The following is a 21,366-nucleotide window of genomic DNA, read 5'->3' as shown; positions in this document are numbered from 1 at the left end:
CTGAACTGGAAAAGCCTCTCCTCATCCTCCTCCTCCTCTGGCTTCATAGCTACCTGCAGCCAGAGGGGCCACAGCGTGCCTGGCTGTGCAGCACGCAGAAGGCACACAGCAAACCCAGCCTGTGCACAGGGACTGTCTGGGCTCCATCTGCTGTGTGAGCTGGTCAAGGCAGAGTCTATGTGGCTGACTGCACCTGGGCCGTCCCAGCAGTGCTTCCTCCCTCAGGGCAGGACCAGGAGCTCACAGGGGTTTCTCACTTGCCTATTAGAGAGACCTTTTCTGCTTTCTGGACTGGGGGGACATCAAACATTTGCAGGAGTTTTCTCACTGGTGCAGTGAAATTACTCCCAGCACATCTGCTTCCTCTGAAGTCGGGAGGGAAGGTCTGTGTAAGTTGTGCCCTTGGGTGGTCATGCAGTGTGGCCAGCAGGTGTAGTTCGTGTGCTTCAGTGCTTTTCTGTTTATGCTTGCTTTTATTTTTAATTTTCTGAACACAGTTTGGGTCTATATGTATAACAAAAACCATCTAAGACTTTCCCTCTCCACTTACAACTTCTGATAATCACTGATTATTATGGGGTTTTTTTCTGCCAAATCATTTACCATTGATATTTTGCAAACGGACATCATAAGGTAGAAGTGCTATCAGAGAATCTTATGTTTTCTCAGCAGAATCAAGCAAGATTATTAGCTGTAAAAAGACATCCCGAACTCCTGAGGCTCCCACACAAAGCTTTTCGGAGACTCCCCCTACAGTGTGAAACAGACTCTGATGGAGACTGAGGACTGCAATGGCAAGTCAGTGGAATTTATTTAAGTATCTACACCTGCCTGTTCTGCTCAAACGATTGCAAATCTATGAAATCATTACTGGAAATCCCGCGACCCTCTTCATTTAGGCTCTGCAGAATCTGTCATTTAACAGGGAAATTAAATGAAACTCTAAACAATGCAAAAAAAATCAACTTTTGGAGAAAATGGCAAAACTACAGTGAGGTCTGGCAAGAGATAGTCATCCAGAGCTGATGAGCAGAATGTGGATAAGTGACTGATATGCAGTGTCCCAGCTTCAGGACCCGGCTTTCAAGGCTCTTGCCATCAGAGGGAAGATTCTCTGCAGTTCCTTACTGCTATATACCTTTCAAAAATGTGGCCCTTTTTTGTACCTGCATCACTGTTTACCAGTTACATTTTATGTTATTTCTGTACTTTCCTATTTTAAAAACACTCTTCTGCAGCGCCTGGGGTAAGCCCAGGGCAGAAACCAGCTCCCTGTGCTGAGAACAGAAAGGCTGCAGAGGGAGAACTGTGGTTTGGCTGCCCTGATGCAGGACATATCCCCAGAAGTGCTTTTGCCTTTTGTGAACAGCCCGTGGAGATTAGAGCAGCCTGAACGGTTGCAATCAGCCCTCCAGAGACCTTTGCTCCCTTGAGCTGAGCTGTAGCCAGCATCTGGCCTCACCGTGATCTTGGTCTACTGAAATGACATTGGAGTGAAGGACTTTTTCTTCCCTCTCCCTTTTTTAATTCTTTATCCCCCCCTTTTTCAGCGTCTAATGCTGCTGTGGATTAGAGAGCCTCTGCTGTAAAGGAGAGGGGGCTCAAATGGCATCAGTGTTATCAGTTCAGCTGTGAGCAGTTCTGGAAGGGATGCTTTGCAGTGAGCCGGCCTGGAGCTAAGCAACTCTGCCATCATCAGGTTCAGTTCAGGAGCGCAAAACAGAGAGGAGCTGCTGGAAGGCTGCAGTGTTCCTTGCTACAGGCGCTGTGCCGGAGAGGTATTGTGAGAATTTGTAGCTATCATAGAAAGTTTCCTGTGAGAAATTTCCTATTGAGTGCTGGAATTCTTTAGCTCAGTACTGCGGGAGGGGGGGGGGGGAAGAAACCTAAAGGGAAAGGCTGTTATTATAGCTCATGAGCTGACATTTTATCTGAAGTGAAGAGATAAAGGAAAGCATTAGCGTAAAGCCACCCTAGGAAGTTTAGGCTGGCTTTGGCAAACACTTTTAAATATTTACAGGAGACCTGCAGATCACCTACTGCTTATATCTACAGTCCTTCTCAGGCAGGAATTACAACAGGTTGGATGGTCAAGGTCACTGAACACATACCATTTTATTACTTGGGCCAAGCCAGCTAGCTAGGGAAAAAGGAAAAACCAACCCAAAACTGCACATAAAGCTTGAATTGATGCCAGAGTTACCCTTTAGAGCCTATAAACTTCTCTGCTCTGAGGAGAGAGGTGTCCTCACTTCAAAAGTTCTGTTGTACTCACCCTACACCCCAAAAGGGGATTGAAGAGGCAAAGCTGTCCTGCCCAGAAGCTTCTTCAGGACATGCTGGTGACCAAGAAAAGTACCTGTAGCAGCACAGAGCCTCATGGCCCAGCATGTACAACCTGATGGATCTATGCAGTTACAAACATTTATGTAAAGAAAGATAAAAATCAGCTAACTAATAGGAAAAAACATGTTTTTCACACATTCAATAGATGGGTTCTTTCATAGCTCATTTCTTTGGAGCAGCCAGGGCTCCTGTGATCTCTCACTGCCTTTCCACAGTACCTCATACTACCCATGCATGCTGCAGTCCCTCGGAGCTGCAAAAGGCAAAGCCCTGAGCTGCAGGACTTAGGCACTGCTGGTCTTTTCAAGCAGTGCTATAGCAGTTTGTTTTCTTAGTGCTAGCATACTCCGTAGCTGTTCACTGAGCCAGTATTGGCACACAGATCACAGTGATGCTTAACTCTTGCTATTATACAGTCCAAATGCCTGAACAGACAAGGGGGGTAAGGGACAAAGCAGCATGGGGGAGAGGAAAGCAAATGTCCCCAGCACTGCCTGCGTGCTGATGTGGGGTTTTGCCACCTGAGTGAGTTATCTCTGCGCAGCTGAGGTCTGACTCACCCCCAGCATGATGGGATGGCATGAGAACAAGCGCACACAATCTAGAGCAGAGGAAGGCCTCCCGCAGCCCTGCTGCCTGGGCCCTCTGCCTGCTGCTGCTTGAAGTGGCGTGTGAGATGAATGTTGGGGTGACCTTGTTACATTGCTCTGCTCAGACCTCGAGGGCAGCACTGAAAGCCCCTGTCATCGGGCTGGTCACTTGTCAACCAGCAGAGCTGAACTCTACAGCAGGCTCCCTGTAATCTCTGGGGTTTTGCTGTGCATTCCCTCCCCTGTCTGACCCCCCTGGAAACACCTCACTTGAGGTGTGACTGTTCAACACCACTAGAATAAAGGTACAAGGATAAATGTCACCAGGAATGTCCATGATCACCATCAGGTTTTTCTGCCACAACCAGGTACACTGAAGCTAAGGGCTTTTAGCAAGCTGTTTGGGACTAGAGAGGAGGATATATGATTTAGCCTAATCATAACAAACTCAAAGACCAGAAAATGGGAAAAATAGGTTGTGATTTCCATAGTTATAGTTATGCTAGAGACCTAATAGTTGAGTGATTAAGATGGGTGAGCTGGGTCCTCCCTCTCCCAAGTGTTTCTGTGCTCCAGCAGCCCACAGCTGCTGCTGTTGCTAAAGGTGCTGATGATGATTCATGCAGCACTTTGTACATAGGTGATGGCAGCGTTAGACATATGCAAATAGGAGTACAAGGCACATGTACATAATTCAGAATGAGCTTTCCGTTCCTTGCCAGGCACCTGGATATTATTCTGAAGATGGTTTTTGTCCTTGTACAGGAATAAGCACAACAGTGTCATGATGGTTTTGCACCCAAGTTTTTGTTATAGAACCATTACGCTGGCCCAAAATGTAAGAGATGGCCCAATTTTTCCTCTCTTATTAACATACATCTGACCTGAAATTATTCCTGCACCTAGATATTTCACTGGTCTTATGGTTATCCTTAGCCTAGCTTTGTCATTTGTTTGTGTCTAAAATATCGGAAATGTCAATCAGACCAAGCTCTGCTTTTCACTCTGTCTGTGGACTTCTTTCATGGTATGTTGCAGCTAATGAAGTGAAGCAAACTTATTTTCAGACTATCAAAACTGTTAAATAGGGGTTAGCACCTCTGGTTCAGGATTTTCTAGCAGAAAAAGGCTGAGATCCCTTCCTTTGGAAGAATAAATCCTTACTGATACAGAGTGAGACAGTAAGTTCAACCAACAAAATAGAAAAGACCAAGTCTGCAACCTGACTGATATGCAGTTTGTTTTTCTCTACAAGATTAGATACATAAAATATATAAAAGCTGGAAACTGGTCCCTATTTTCACCTCTAAATCCCTTGTTTAGGCATCTTCAGCTCCCTTGAGGACCCAAAGGGCCCAGAGGAGAGCTTTGGTGCCATACCATTGCTTGGACTACCCAAGAACAAGGAGAAAGTGGTGAGTTACTAAACAGACAACTTATACCATGCAAACATATCATCAATAGAGATGGCAAGAATAAACTAGGAATTGTCCAGAATGGAAATGAGTTTATTTCCTACTGACATTATTCCTTCATGAAGTATGGATGGTAGTGAATGTTAGTCCACTAAGAAATTCTTAGAAAGTTATCTGTTACATCTTCAGGGTGAAAAGGTCTCAGTTGTGGCACTGAATACTGACAGTCTCATATTTGACTTACTGGTGATCATCAAGTTTTACATCAAAGGTCAGGAATTTATCATGACTTTGCAAGCTATGAGGAAGAAATGTATAAACACTTTAATTTATTGCCCTGTCATTGTTAATTTATTTGGTATTCACTGTGATAGCACTTCTATTAATGAATGTATTTGCTAATAATGTGGATGTCATATATATTTATGCTCTAATTTCTTTCAGTGGTTCATCAGGCAAAGCAAGTTAGAAGCTCTGCCATTCAAAATCTTTATAAATTTTAAAGGGAAGAGAAGTCATATTTTATTTCAAAGAAGTACTTAACAAATATCTATCACATTTAGCTATGCCAAATAGGGACACATCCTAGCACAGAAGAATTAGTACTGGACACAAAATGATAAGTGTCCAGAATTGACTGAAGCCAAGAGGGAAGATTGCCATGTCTTTCAGAAACAACAGGTCAGACTCAATTCAAAGTATGTAGATCAGCTGGTGTTTGTTAAATATAGCTAATAAATAATTTAACATGATCATGTCTTTGTATTTTGTGTATGAACAAGAGTTGAGTCACAAATGGGGAAAAAATGCTCAGGGATAGCTGTTTCAAACCCTGAATAAACCAGAAAAGGAACTGACAAAAGAAGCATAACCTTTGCACAGTGAAGAAATTTGTGCCTGTACCTGGGGTTTTAGTTTAGAAAAATCTCAGGAATGTAAGTAAACCTTGAGTTTTTTTAGTCAGGTGGTACACATACATTTTGCTGACTCTTTGTATTAATGTGATTTTCCACACATTTTAAAATTAAACACAAATACTTTGTAATCCTTTCATACGTATTTTCAGCCTGTGCTCTGCAGATCATGCAACGGTGTCTCAAAACCTGGAGTTTTTTCAGTTAAAGTCAGCAGAAGCCTTGTCATTTTAAAACCAATTCATTATTTCTGTAATCTAGTCATAAGCACTTTCATAATAAATCTATGGATAAACAGCAAATACCTTCCTTTTTCTGAAATATCAACCTGGAGCAGGAGGCCCTGGACTCCTAGGCTCATGAGGTCCCTTACATTATCAGGCAGCTCTATGGCATCCTAAATGAATGCCTGGAAAATGCTTATGCACCATCCTGTCATTGCTTTATTATTATGTAATAATGGATTATTTATCTTACATTTAAAGAATAAATGCTGTTCAAAGAGTTTTATTGATATGAATTTTCATATCCTTTGATGATGAAATCCTGTTCCATTAATGCTTTGAGTCCAGCTCAACAAGAGTGAGCAGGAGGAGGAAAATAGATGACTACAAACACACTTTAGAAACCTCTGCTATGACCTAAACCACCTTGCCTATAAATCTTAATCTTGCAGTTTCAAAACCTGATACAGTGCTTTAAACACAGGCTAATGCAAGCACATGTCCCTGCCATTTTCAAGGCTCCCAACACCCCAAGGAACCCAGATCTGCCTGAGGACAGCAGATGGACAGTTGTCCTCTCTATGACTCTCACAGGCCTCTTTTCCACAGCTGCCTATTATTTCTGTAATCACTTCATTGCTGCCTTTGGAATTGATTAGAATTAGAAAGTGCTGCAATGGAAAAAAGGGACTCTGGCAGGATCTGTACCAGGTGGAGAACTGGCGTTGCTGGGGTATGTCCTACCCACTTGCTCCATTAGAAGTGGGACTGGGTTCAAAAAACCCACATTTTCCAGGGGAGAGAAAGAGACAGAAAACCTTAATTGTTTTGTTTTTTTTTTAGACCCTTTCACTCAATATTTTCTTCAGAAAAGATTACTGGTTTACCATACAGTAATGTGTTCACAGATTAATTTTATGCTTTGATTAAGAAAACTTAAATGTTTCCTTGAAGCCTTTTACAGTTTGTTGCCTCTTAATTAAGATGGAAAAGTACCTAAATGCCTGAGTGGTGGATACATTATGAAGTAATTTACTATTTTATACTTTCCCAGTTTATATTTGTTACTTGGTGTCATAACAAATCCTATACATTCTTTTCATGATGCTCTGAATGCCTTTGGAGCCTGTAGCAAGTTTAGATTATACAAATAGAAACTGCAATATTAACAGCATGCTGATTTAGAAGCTTATGAAACGTCAGGGTTGTATTTAGTGCAGACGTGACTCGTTGTGAAGGAGTCTTCTGGCTCCCTTTGTTACTATATGAAGAATTCATTTTGGCATTTCCCTTCAGGGCTGGTTTCTTTTAAACTGTGATTGCATTAATAATACCATCTCATGATGTAACTGATTGAAACCTTTTTGCAATGGGAAAAAATTAAAGCCCAATCTAATTTGCTACTGACCCATAGTCAGCAAAGCTGTGGAGTAAACGACATTATTTTCTCTCAACTTTCCTATATGGGCATATTAATTTTTTTATTTCATAATCCTGAGGTAATTAAATGCCCCTAAATGAGGGAATGCTTCATGTGAATGTCATCAAACAGCACCTGTCTCCAGGGAACAGTGTTATTCCACTAAAAACCTAGTTTTGTTAAAAGCAAATACATTTTGAAGCCACAATTGTCACAATTATTACTTTGCTCAGATGCAAAAGCTGGTTTTCTAGCTGAAGAATAAAAGGACCCCTTGATTTTTGCTAGTGTGTATACTGTATTGTTTTCATTATTCAGCTTGCTGGTTCCTTAGATCTATTCGCTTTAGGTGTAGCAAGATATCAAACATGTTCAGGTTCTAAAAGATAGTTATTGGTGATGTTCTTTGAAGTGCTGGAAGAAAATGAGCTAGCTTCAGCTTTATAACTAAGGTCTGCTTACCACAGCCAAGAAAAACACAAACAAGCGTGGCATGGAGTCACCTATGTATTATCAGAGAATAGTTTCTCCTGAGTGATTTTCTCAAGGAAACTTACTGTGATTCACAATCAGTGAGCAGTACTGATAGGTCCTGCTAGTCCTGCATGGGAATTTGCTGTCCATTGGTGATTTGATGTCTACTGGAGGCACAAAGGAATTTGGCTGTGCATTATATTGACAACAGCAAAAATATTGTCTAGGTCATTACCACACAGTGCAGGAGAAGAGGATTAGCAGGGGCTGCTTCCTCACTAAATAACCAGCCAAGGCTGTAGGAAACTGAAGTGCAACCCTCCTTCAGTGAGAACTTAGAGATTTCTACTTCCCTATCCACACCATAAAAATAACTAGTCTTACATGTAGACTTCCTGCATTTTGCTCCTTTTTTCCTTGGTTTACTGATACCAGGAACTCTCTGCTAGATGAAAAATAGAGCTTGCTGAGAGCAGCAGCATAGTTTGGATAGTGGACTCATTTCTTCCTCTACAGTCACCATCCTGTTGAGGTGGGTAGGTGTCATCTTAGCCCCCATGACAAGCCTCTTTCAAGTCCCTAATTCATAAATGTTCATTTAAACATGAAACTTGAGAAGATTCTTCGCATTTCTTCAGTTTGATGATTTTAGTTTTCCCTTTTTAGTGGTACGTATGCTCAGTCCTTTCTGAAGCTGCTTAAATTTCTGGGCTCAGTGACTCCCTGTGATAATGAGTCCTACAGCCTAATTATGCTACAAGTAAAATAGTCTTTTGGTCACTTGAGATTTTTTGGGGGCATTTTAATTGTATTGATTGTTGCACAGTGAGTCATCTAAAACATAACAGCATTGTGGTTATACCCCACCTAATGAAAGATAACTGTGCAACTGGGATCTTCAGCTGATGCTGATCTTGTTGAGCTTTGAGGACCTGTTAGCGCTAAGAAGGGAGACAAGAAAAAGGGACTATTTACAAGCAAGGAGTCCCTTGGAGAAGAGCCCCATGGTGTTCTTGAGGAAGGACAGAGCCTCAGAGGGTACCAGTTCTCCCAGCTCACCAAGGAACAAGCTCTTCTCCAAGTAAACCCTTGAAATGAGGAGAAAGTGATGGCTCCAACAGCTACCCATATTCGAACCAATGCAGCTTCCCACAAGACTGTTTGAAAGAAAGAAAAGTCACCTAGGAATGTTAAGCTTAAAAAAGCAGCAGCACTGGTGTGTATTTTTGGCATGAACTGAGGAATCCTTTTGTTCCAGCTACAGTCCACATGCTGATTCAGCTCAGCAGCTCTCCTTTTCTGTTCTTTTCCTTTCCCAGGGCTTTCTTAAACACCTCTTCTAGGTTGCTGTTTTCTTCCTGCCTGCTTCAGTTATGATTTGTAAGGAGGGTTAGTAAAAATATTGGCATGTACTCTCAACTGGTGGCAATAGTCTGTAGAGTTATGCATCAGGATATGACTGTGCTCTTCTTTCATGTTTTTGCTGTATTTATTTGATCTCATCTACAATAAACCCTTTTGATACTCCAGAAATGATAGAAAGGCATCATATGGTAAATGGTAATCAGGTTTTTCAATATGAAATGCTTTGAATAAATTTGCTTTGTAGAGTCTATCCAGAGCTCCATTCTGCTATGATTTGCCACTGAGTCACTGCCCAGATTGCTCAGCATTAGCAGGTCGGGTTTTCCTGGTACAGAAGGGGTGGTGTCAGCCCTACACACTGCACCCACATGTGATTTACCAACCTGAGCTCCAGACAAAAGGCAATTTTAAGTAAACATGGATCCTGTGTGAGTTGTTTCTTTCCTTAACCTCTTCATTTACCAAATGATAGCTGAAACTGTAGATTTTTTTCATACTGAACATACCAGTGTTTCAAATAGAGCCAGAATCACAACTCACTGCACACTAAGATGTCTAATCTGGCTATTTATATCTAGAGAATTTAAAACCAACTAAACAAAAACCCAAACCCAACAAATAAAAAAGCTCCCCAAAACCCAAACAAACAAAGAAACAAACAAAACAAACAAAAAAAACCCCAAACCCCCAGATTTTTGAAAAATATAATGGAAAGGATAAAGACAATAATCTGAACATCCTGTAGAAACAAGAGGGGAAATACTTAAGAGCCAGAGCTTGACCAGAATTTATGTATCCTCCCAAATGCTCAAAACTTCTCTCTAACAATCATGTTCATTCTCAGGAGTAATTTACATGAATAGCACACATGAAGAAATTGCATCTGTGCTGGCTGAGCTCTATATGAGGACCAGAGGGGGAAAAGCACCTTATTAACAAGTGATGAAACACTGAAGTGATGAGGTAAGCTATTCCTGGTGAAGGTTGCTCACTGCCCAGCTGATGTCCTCAACTGCTGTCTTCAATAGCGTTCACAGAAAACAAGCCTGATTTGTGTAGTTCATCCAGGCAGTATTTTCAACTGACATCTCTGTGCCAGAAAGGAGTCTCTTTCAGTGTTGATTTACCTCACCTGGGCTGGAGACACAAGAGAGACATTTCCTTCATAGCAGATGGCATCAAATGAGCTCCAGGGACATTTGCTGCATTTCGGTGATAACAATGTAATACGCTTATTTGATTTCATCATGCAAAACCAGAATCATTTTATATAAGACTTCACCCACATCAGTCTGCACTTATTTTTTGCACCATTTTTGGCCCTGAGCCTGACAAATAATTTCCAAGTTACCCAAAATGGAACTTTTCTTCCTCTGTCTTCAGACTTACGAAGTTATTTTTTTTGGATGTTTTTGTTTCAGGTAACAAAAGGTGTATGCCACCACCATAAATACAGCTGTGATGGTTTTATTTCTTGTTTCTCATATAGAATAGATATTATGAATAATGAACTCTGTTCTGTGTCTCACAAGGCTGACGTCAAATCCTCCCCTTGCCCTTTCTCTCAAAAATCTCTACAAAAACGACTGACGAGATGTCACAGTGATATTCCATTGCCAGTGGCCATGCAGCTCCACATTACCTCTTCTGTAAGGAGGTAAGAACTGGGTAATTTGAAGATTATTGATACACGGGTAACCAATGTACAGGGGGTAATACAGAGAAATTGTACAAGGGGGTTAAAGGAATTCCTTTGCTTAAACAAAAGTATTGTCTGTCCTAAGTACTTGCCATTGCCATCTTGCCAAGGCATTGATTACTGCTGGACCGCGAGAAGCATATGCTAGTTCTACTGACAAAAGCAGATGATTGGTCCTGCTGATAAGCCCGGGAGAGGCAGACTGGGCGACCAAGCCCTAAGATCATGACAAAAGCACAGGTGTTTGGTCATACTGAGAAGCAGGGGAGAAGCAGACTGGGCCCCGACCAAAGCCTAAGGCCATGTCTGGAGGTTAAAAGGTGTAAAGTTTAAGAAGAGGAAGACTCATTTACTTCATCTTGAAGACCCCTGCCCATGACCAGAAGGGGCACTGCGCAGGTGCAAAGGACCTTCCGGCTCATTATAATACAAAGCGGGGATAGATACTAAATATGTATAGGCGAATTGAGCAACCTCATGTCTATGTATACCTTAAGAGAATAAATGTAAAGGGAGAACTACCATAAGGGGTGCATGCTTTGGAGGAGCTATCCCCATGCACCTCAGCGCTGAATAAAAGCATACCTACTTTACAACTTTAACAAGTTGTGGAGTCTATCCGCGCATCATTATCACCTCCAAAACCTGTGGGGATGCTGGCAAAAAGTTAAAAAACCCCAAGTAAATGCTAAAATGTCAAATGAAGAGTGACTAAGTTAGTTAGTAAGCATGACTGGGGAGGGGTCAATAAAGGTAGATAGCAAGTGGTTATGGAAGTACTTGAGATCTTCCACTGGCCAAGTCACGAGCTCACCTGCAACTGCCTGAAAAGCTTGGGCATCTTAAAGTACATTTGACAGCAAATTTCCACCAATGCCCACTGTTGGTATTCATATGGCCCCACTTTGGCCCCACACCTTAGCTGGCTGGGCTGAAGGGCTAATCTCTGTTAGCTGCCTAGAGGGCCATAGAGGAGAGGCGAGGAACCAAAAATACTGGTCCAGATCTTGGGGGCGTACCTTCTGAGGGGGCTTGTCTTTCCTGATCAAATATACCAGGCCCTGAAGGACACTTCCCAATAAACTCAACAAATCATTATAAAGGCAAAGCTGAATATACTTGACAGCTTTGTGGGGATTTTATTATTATTTTCTGGAGAAAGTTTCATTCTTCTGAAAAATGTTGTTGTAAGGACTTGAAATTCAGATTTCAACCAGCTGTATTTCTTATCTGATGTCCTTACACAATGCTACTGTGCCATTGTCACGAATGTATAATCACATCTGGAGAATAAAAACTTATTGCCAGATTCTATTGATTCAGTGTAACTATATTAAAATACTATAAATTACCTGAGAACACTGATGATTGCTTCTTCCCCTTTAAAATGCAGAGAAAGGATAAAGTGAACATTGGGCTGACAATTTTCTCCTTCTATTGTTTATAAGAGTGACTGACCTTTCCTTGGAATGAGAGATCTAAAAATGGCATTCATTGCTGGTAACAGGATGGCGTTTGAGATGCAGGCTCTAACCCAATCAGTTACTTAGACGTAAGACTAAGCTATTTCTATTGAACAATAAGATGGATTAAATGCAGAGTGGCATTAAAGGGAAGGAGTAATGCAGAAGCATCACCATTGTTTCTTGAAGGTAATTTTAAGTAAATGACCTTAAACTGCTCACGCGCTTGAAAATAAATCTCTGTTCTGCTTGGATAGTGTTTCCACAGTGCTTGTTATTTGCAAGCAAATATGAATGAGATAGACCCTGAATTTTAATTTTATTGTACTTTCTGTCAAGCCAGCAATTCTTTAAAGAAACAAGTCAAAAGTTACAATAAAGACTTTTTCAGGAAGGAGACATAACTCACCTGCCATGAAGCAGTGGTGGGTATGCTGATGCCACCAGGCCTGGAGAAGGCACTGGAATGGGGGTCACAGGATGCCCAAGCCAGCTGCTCCCTGGGCATCTTCCATGGCTCATGACCACAGAAGCAAATATGACACATGGCAGGGGCATGACCACAAGCTGTGTTTTCATCTGGGCTGCGGTAGTGACCATACCTGGCAGAGACACCAAAACTGCATTAAACCGATGATTTGCACATCTTATGTCACATTTTCTACTCCTTAAGTCTCCTTTTCATTGCTCTTGTATCTACTTTCTTCCATCCCAATTCCCTTCCAAATGACTCCAAATTACATTTTTCCCATTAGTGCCCATCATTCCACACTTGTACCCAAATCTGGTATTTCCAGTGCTGTCTCCTGCATAACCTCAGCCTAATGCAGCATCATGGGTAGCTTGGTGCTGTGTCCTTGTAAGGTCATGTAGCCCGCAGGTCTACCAGTGCTCCTCTCATTTGTCACTGCACTTTAGCCATTTCTCACATAACTCCCCCTGACTGACCCGCAAAGTCCAAACATCCCTCACAGCCCTGTCTGGACCTTTCACCACCCCTCACACCTATCTTTCATATTGAGTGCTTCATCGTGTTGTGTGCAGTGGTTTCTGATGTTCTGCGCAGCCCACCAAGCCAGGAAAGGCCCAATGCTTCCCAGCCACCCATTTGTGCTTTTTGAGGACACACACTGGAAGGACAGAGACTCTGCTAAGACATGGACTACACCAAAAGATGGGATGAGAGCAGTGGAGTTCAGGTAGTGCACGGATTCATCTGGTCCAGAGGAGAAAAAGATCACGTGGTGTCCCAAGCCATGACCTGCATCCTCGAGGTGGAAGGAGGTGACAAGACATCCTGATGTGATGGGATCCATGCTGGCAGGAAGAGGTACTTTTGCAAGCTTACAAGGAGGTACTTTATTTTTGCTGCATGAGTGACAGTTCTCACCTACCCAAAAAGTGAAGGGGGAGTGAGGAAAGAGATTGGGACCATGGGGACAGCCATGTGGCTTTCATGCACAGGGCTCCTGAAGCAGAAGGAGCAAGCGGCTGGCTGGGAACCCATCACAGGCTGACAGCAAGATGTGCAGCCTTCAAAGCAGAGTGATGTGCTGGCCATTAAATTATTCTTTTAAATTCTGAACTTGGACAATGCACAGTGATAAAAGCATCACAGGCATTTGGCAGCAACTCAGAAAGGCACTTAAGTATATGCTCAATGTTAAGCACATTGACAATCACGCTTCTCCCCAGGAAACCACATCCAGAAAAGCTCTGTCAGGGCTAGGGCTTAGAGGTCTGTCAGCAGTCCCAGACAGGATCATCAAAAGATCCTCTGAATGCATTCTCCTCAGAATTGAGGTAACAAAAGAAAATTTAAGTAAGAAAAAAAAATCATCATCTGTGGAAAAATGAATTATACATACAGAAGCCGGGCAGTGAATACATGAATTTGTGGACTCCAATTTCTTTCCTAAACAAAAAAAAGGGAGCAGGGAGGGGAGTGAAGTAGCTGTCCACATGAGGAAGTATGCAGTGAATAGTTTCAGTGGAAATAATAACCATTTCTACTTTTGAAAACCTCTAAGTGCTCCATTTACGTATTTTCAAAGCGACTGATTTCAATTCTTCAAATTATTAAGCATAAAATACCTTGTAATTTACCTAAATGTTATGAATATGGTAAAAAAATAATTAAATACTATGAAAGTGGACTAAAATATTCCATTTATGTTGAATAAAAACATTGGGTAAGCCTGAAACTGTTTCAGAAACATGTATGGTCCACTGAAATAAAATCCATTTTTTGCACCATTTCAGTGGATGATACCACCAAGTAAAATTAATATTATATGTGCTGAGCTGTATGTTTTGAATTTCTTTACAGTGTATTTAAATTATTAGGGCAATGGATTGGGTATAAGTACCTTAGAGAGTATAAAAAAGTACATTTACCTCCGTTTCCTGGTAACGGCTTTAGTACAGGATTTCAATAGGTTTTTAGCTGACCCTGGGGAACCTCAACTCTGCCACCACTAACCCATAGTGGGCTGCAGGGCCTGGGTTAGTCTGAGCAGTTTATTTGTGAGGGTATAAAGACAGCGCTTATTTAGAAGCCAAGGGATGCTGTCAGGCTTCCTGAGGGAAAATTTTGTGTAATGGGAAGGGGTCTGGGTTGAGGGGTGCTTTCAGCAGCAGGGAGATGAGGGCAGCATTGAAGTCAGTGTGTGGCTGACTCAGAAAGGGATCACTGTTTCACCTGCTACTTGTCCCTCTGTTTGTAATAAGGTGCCCTGGCTTTTGCAGTAGCAGCCATTTTTTCTTCTTCTTAGTAGCTGGTGCAGTGCTGTGTTTTTGACTTTCGGCCTGGGAACAGCGCTGATAACACCAAAGTTTTTAGTTGCTGTTCAAATATTTACTCTGATCAAGGACTCTGTGAGTCTCAAGCTCTGCCAGGGAGGAGGGGAGGCTGGAAGGAAGCAGAGACAGGACACTTGACCCAAACTAGCCAAAGAGGTATTCCATACCATTGCACATCATGCCTGGGATGTAAGCGGGAGTTACCTGGAAGGGCACTCTCTCTGCTCAGTTGGGCTCGTTTTTGTCAAGTGGTGAGCGGTTGTATTCTCTCCCCTTGTTATTTCCCTTATCATTATTATTACTGATGGTAGCAGCAGTGATTTGTGTTATACCTTAGTTACTGAACTGTTCTTATCTCAACCCATGGGAGTTACATTCTTTAGATTCTCCTCCCCATCCCTCTGGGAGCAGAGCAGGGGGGGTTGGCTACACTGTGTGGCTGACTTGCCGACAGAGTTTAAACTATGACATAAGGCTTTTCCACAAACAAGGGGAGATGGAGACTTGCATTGCTTAGAGAGCCATTTAGCTTTTCTGCCTTTAAGTTGAGAGAGGTAGAGGTTGTGTGTCCCCAGATCTGTTCTGGAAGAGGAGTTTCACCAAACTGAAGTACCTCCTCTGGTTGATGCTGCAGCATAACTGTAATGAATGGGGTTTGAGAACACACATCTCTGATTTCCAGAAAAAAAAAAAGCAGACTTAAGTTCTTGAGCATGTGGTAGCCATAAGCTAAGTTATGAACAGAATCCTAAAAACCTCTCATTCATGAGAAAGAAATCATTCAGTTGTTTTCATGACTGCATATCCCTAGCATGTCACCCTCCATTCACAACACACAAAGCTATTTATTTTATAATGATGTGTTGTTGCTATTCTCCACCTCCACACAAAGCAAGATGCCAAGGGAAGGCAACTCTGAAAGGGACATTTGCCAACAACCATCACTCCTGAGTGATATTCTTGCTACTCAGCATAAAGTCTTAATGCATTTGCAGTCCATTAAGGGTTACCTGTCATTCCTCTTGTCTCCTCCTGCATGTTTGAACTCTTCTATATTGTGTTTGTGTCAATTAAATTCTGAAAACTGTGTTCAAACGATGTTAAGGTTTTGACACAGTTTCCAAAGCAGTCACTAAGCGAGGTAGAGTCAAGAGCTGGTATTTCACCACTTCCCACCCACCACAGCTACAAAAGAGTTGGCTGTAACTGAGAGAGAAAACACTGATGTCCCTTACAGCTTTTCCAGAGGAGATATGGAGTTCTCCAACCAAGATATGTAATTCCTCTTAACGAAGAGGACTCATTAGGAATGTTCTTTCTACCAAAGCAGTGCACCCATGGTTCTCTGGGCTATCACAAAGCATTAGACTCAGCAGAGGAGTTGTCAATACATCTGTCAAAGAGGAAAGAATCCTGATCATTAAAATATACTAATCAGTCAGGCAATCCTTAGACTGACCCCTAAGAAATGAGTCTCAGGTCTCCTTCTAGCCTTCAGTGAAGGTATCCAAATGCCCAAGCAGTGCCACAAGATCTCCATGGTGTCTGCTGTGGTCACTTTCACTGGAAGAAGTGCTCAGACTGGTTTTATAGCACAGCTGAGCCCTTTCCTACAGTGCAGAGAGCGGTCACGGTTTAAAACATACCTGTGGAGGACATGGCCATCCCTAGAGTCTTTGTTTCACAGGAGACAATAAGAGCTGATGCTCTCTCCAGGTATCACATGCTTCTTGGCCATCTAGTCTGCTTAGACCAGTCAGATATGCAGCTGTTGTTTCCTGTTTGAGAGAGGGGTTTCCATTGCAAGAGGCTGAGCCTGTACACAGTTCAGGTCTGATGGGTATCACCAGGGATATATTTGTTTCATTTCACATTTACATCTAACAAGAGTTTTGTACAGTTTGTAAGTTTTGGTTTGTGATTCCAAGATTTACACTTTTTCTTTTCTTTCATTTTTTCCCCCCTCCAATAAACAAGGCAGAAAATCTGGTGATACTATGGCAATTGCAGCTCTGTCATAGTAGGAATTTGCTGCTTGGCAGATGCCAATACTCACCAACAACACCACGATGCATTCGAACAGATTGCCTTAACCACCGCCATTTATCTTCTAGTTCTCTCTGTTAATTTTTTGCACTACCATTACAGGAATCAGTTGCAGAGCCCCAACTTTTGTTCCAAGATGAATTACAGTGTTAGTCTTCTGAGAATTTTCTACTTTCATGTAAGCTGTAGTGCCTGTTCCCATTGCTGAAAGGAGGAAAGCTGTGCTGTGAAAATATTGGACTGAGTCATTCAAACTGACTTTGAATTTCAGACTTAGACCTTCACATTTAAAAAAAAATGTTTCAAAAATGTATAATATAAACCAGATCTTTTTTCTTACTTTCAAATATCAGTGGGGCTTTTAGATGGTTTTCTTTATCAAAAGCCAGTTTGAGTTTATAGTACTTCATTACTGACAGGTAAACACATAATGTGAAGTTATCATAGATAAAAAATGAAACACATTTGAAAATGAAATTGCAATACTTTGAAAAGGCAAATCCTGCATTAAAAATCTGAATATTCTGAGTCTATTACATGCCAAAACTTCCATTTCAATGCTTTTCACTTTGTAGGACTTTTTCCATTGCAAATTCTATAGCAAAAAAAAAAAAATTAAAATAGCAAATGCCAGGAGAAAATTCTTTCGACAAAAATATCCTGCGAGTCTGACTTTTCAGTTTTAATATCAAATGGGTTTTGTTTGTTTGTTTGCCTTTAAACACAATTTTTTCCCCAGTGAAGTTCCCCACACAATGATATGCCAAGGAAATGATTCTTGTAAAAAGACTTTAATTGTCAGATACTCCCTTCACCCCCAAAGAACCCAAAAGAAAAGAGGTTTCCCTCACAGATTCAAGAGCTGCCACGTAAGGAAGAATGGTTCCTTTAAAGTTTCAAGGGTTTTCTGAGCTAAGAAAGACCATTTATGCCCTCCAAAACATCAGACAGGAAGGGCTGGAACTGCAGAGGGGGTCTGCACTCTGTGTGTTTCCCCCAGCCCTGCCTGTCTCCAATAAACAAGACTGCTGTATGGTGCTGCTGGAGGATGGCTCAGGTAAGCAGCTGTAATTGTCCCTCCATTATCAGGAATAGCTCAGTGGGAGGAAAAGAAAATGGGCTGCCAAAGAGGGGAGCTTTGAAGCTGGGAATGCTTTTACTAGCGTGTGCTCCATGGCATGACAGCCAGGCAGGAGGGGAGCTGGCACGATTAAGGAATCAAAAGAGTGTATGGCTCCTTGCCGCTTTGATCCTGTCTTCAAAGGTACCCCGTGGGCCCTCTCTTCAGCAAGGCAAAACCCACACAGAGCACTGACTGGCAGATACAGGCATCACTGAGCTGTGGGACAGGGCAAGACTCAATGTGGAGAGAGGAAGGGCCCTTCCAGCTGCCCATGGAGGGGTCCCTTTCAGCCCCCAGCCCACTTACAGGATCAATGCTGGCTTTTTTTTTTTCTTGTTACAAACACATAGCAAAGCCATATAAATTATTACTTTGGTCCTAAACCCATGGAATTGCACAGAAGAAAGTCTGGAAAGAGATTACTGGGGCTGCTCCTTCACTCCAAGGTTGGTGTTGCTGCACTCCAGCCTTCAAGGACACTATATGTTCGTGGTTATGGTTGCTGGGAGCAATCAGGCAACCAGCCTAGTACAGGAAAATTGCTGTCATTCCATCTCACAAAACAGTCTTTATCAAGGTAAAAGATCTCAGGGTATTATGGACAAAATTCTCACACTGGAAGTTAATGGTCTCTGCAAAGGACCTTCACCAGCCAGCCGCAGTGCAGCGTGGGGTGGGAGCACAGAGGTGTACTGTACAGTGCTTCACCACTGGTGGGCTCTTAATACAAACATAAATGCAAAAACATCTTTCTTATAAAGATCAGTCTTAACTGTTTGCCTTTGAATGACTGGAAAACCAGAGCCAGTGACAGTGCTTGTATTTATCATGTACTTGTCTAGGCACATCTGGTGGGGCATGATGAGCAGCAGAGACCTTACACTGGTCCTAGATCAGTGTCCTTGGGCTCTGTGCTGCCTGGGTGTCTGTGGGCTGGCAGGTCAAGGGCATGCTGGGGTATCCTGCTGGGCTGTGCCAGGGAGCCAGCCTGGCACAGAGCCTGTGGAGATGGATGTGTGCCCCGGGGAGCCTTATGTACTCTGCCTGAGAAGGTATTGATTTGACTCCTTGGGTTTTCAGAGCAGAACTCTATTTAGACACCTACCTGCAGCCCTTTTACTGGAAACTTACCCTTGTACTAACCTGAATAACAATCACTGCATACATCAGGCAGGGAATAGAAATAGCCCTCCTTATGCTATGTGTCCATCCAGAAAACATCAACCATCAGTGCTGTTTAAATCTGGAATATCAAATATCTTTATTAACTAGTTGGGGCTATGTGAAGGTTAAAAATTCACTGCAGAAAGTGCTCAGGACATTTGTATTCAGCAAATATATGTACACACACAGAGTACTCAGTGAACATCGTTAAGGAGCTCCAAGACAACAAGGCTAAATTTGAAGTGTGCCTGATTTATTTATACACCGATTTAAGCTTTACTGTAGCTTTCTCTATATTTTTCCCTGACTGGCTATGTCTGCTTGCATTCCATACATGGGTTTCACCTGAGATGGCACCATGGAAGCCTGTGAGAGCAAAGATAAGTCTTTTAGACTTACTAAATATTCTCATTCTCTACAGCCTGTTCAAAGGCACTGACAATTCCTGTCCTTTGAATAAAACATGTCACTAGTGTCCATCTCAGATCATGGGTAATTACAGCTAACATTGTCATCATACAAATGGTCTTATAGAACAGTTCACATATCATAAGTGACGGCAGAGTTATATCAGCCTCAACATTCATGTCAATACTTTCACTGCAATTATAAAGACTATTAAATATTAAAATGCAATTAGAGTTATTACAAATTTTCAGAAGTTTAAGAATGGATTTCCACTTTCCGTCAATCAGATGTGCTTTTGAAAACAAAGAATCGTGTGAGGATGGGAAACTTCAGCCACAAATTTGGGATTTAGCAAATATTTTCTCAGTGACAGAAATCACATCTTTAGCTGTATTTAAAAAAACCCAGCACAGGAGTTTCACAAGACTCTGGGAACATTCCTCCACTGCTGTGTGGAAAAGAATCAAAAAGAAATTACTTAGAAAGGCATAAGCTCAATATGTGGCATGTAACAGAATTACATTTTTTCTGGCTCCCTCCCTGAAAACACTCCAAGGGACAATGGTGGCAAATGTAAAAATTAAACCTGGAATGAGCAATTTCACAACAAAACCACTAAAAAGTGGGAACCTTTGTACACTGCTTTCCCTTGGAAAACTAAATAACTGAGTGCCAGTTGTTTCTTGGTGAGAGCAGGAGTTTGTCTTTCCATCGCCTGGCTAGGCAGAAGGCCTGGCCAAACACCAAATTAAACTGCAGCATCCTTGGCTTCCCTGAGCATGGCACTGGATGCTGAGAGAAAGGCAAAGGGAATAACAGCCCCATGCCATACCTCTGAGGAGCCAAGTGAGGGTGAGGGTTGAAAGCTGGAGGAATGCCAGTCTCAAAGGTACATACTCATGTAAGTGCACAGAGAGCCCTCCTGAGACCTGTCTGTCTTTGTCATGCTGATGTTGTTCACGTCAGTTGGAAAAACAGGAAAAGAAATTGCTTTTTGCGGCTTGCTGCAGAAACATCTCTCTTCCTGCAGGGTCCAGAGGGTGATTTTGGGGATAAATCCTCATCGGTTGTGCTTGAGGATGCAGGTCCAACATCTGATCCAGAGCAACATTGCACGTGAGGCTGTGTCCACCCTAGGGTGGCTGCAGGCCATCTGCACGGGATGGAGGATATCTCCCAGATGGGCATGGCACGACCATACCTACAGCTGTGTCTGAGGCTGCTTCTCACTGATGTCAAGAGATGAGGTAATTGGCCATTCTGTGAACACTCAGCCCTGTGACCCTGCAATTTCTTGCTTTTTCATACTTAAAACCTAACCTCCATCATGAGGTGATTCCCACATAAGAGTGAGTGAAGATCCAAGCTGAAGGAAACATCAAATGCTGTGAGCCAGAAACCAACTTACTGCAGTCAGCTGTGGAAGATGACCTTCATCGTCTATGCCATTAGGCCACTATTGACTTTCTATTTCTGTATTGTATTTCCACCCCCAGCCAAGGAACACAAGTAGAACCTGATTCCTCACACTTTTACAAAGCATTACAGACCTGTGATGCTCAGTTTTCAGTAGCTATGTGGGAAGGCTCGGCTAAGGGTATGATATATATCACCTGAAGCTCATTGCAAGTCCATCCAGCATGTAGTGGCAACTTTCATTAGGTTTTGCCATGAAGAAGCTTCACAGGAGACAGGAAGAGAAAGTAGGAAGATTATGAAGTTTGACAGTGATTAAAAACATTATCTAACCCCATTCTTTGGTAGGAAAGAGCCATTAATCACAGTGTGGATATGGATTTATGTAGTGCTCAGCAGTGACCATGAAGGAAATAATGCTGACTCTCCTGAAAAAAAAATATCCAAGGTTAAGGATATGCTTGGAAGCATTGGGAAGGACTTGTAGCTCCCAGGCA

The 21,366-nt window shown here is 42.2% G+C and overlaps 1 long non-coding RNA gene across 1 annotated transcript; it reads left to right on the top strand.

The window, feature by feature from the left end:
• Positions 1-1,346: 1,346 nt before the first annotated feature.
• Positions 1,347-10,479, top strand: LOC115946770 (uncharacterized). The gene is made up of 4 exons (XR_004080799.2): positions 1,347-1,778; positions 4,260-4,351; positions 9,593-9,711; positions 10,281-10,479. It is a non-coding gene; the product is annotated as an uncharacterized lncRNA (long non-coding RNA).
• The last annotated feature ends 10,887 nt before the right edge of the window (positions 10,480-21,366 follow it).

Source organism: Melopsittacus undulatus, chromosome 8, assembly GCF_012275295.1.
Source record: "Melopsittacus undulatus isolate bMelUnd1 chromosome 8, bMelUnd1.mat.Z, whole genome shotgun sequence".
Taxonomy (NCBI): domain Eukaryota; kingdom Metazoa; phylum Chordata; class Aves; order Psittaciformes; family Psittaculidae; genus Melopsittacus; species Melopsittacus undulatus.
Note: the sequence above shows the minus strand (reverse complement) of the source record. Positions and strands in the feature narration are given on the sequence as shown.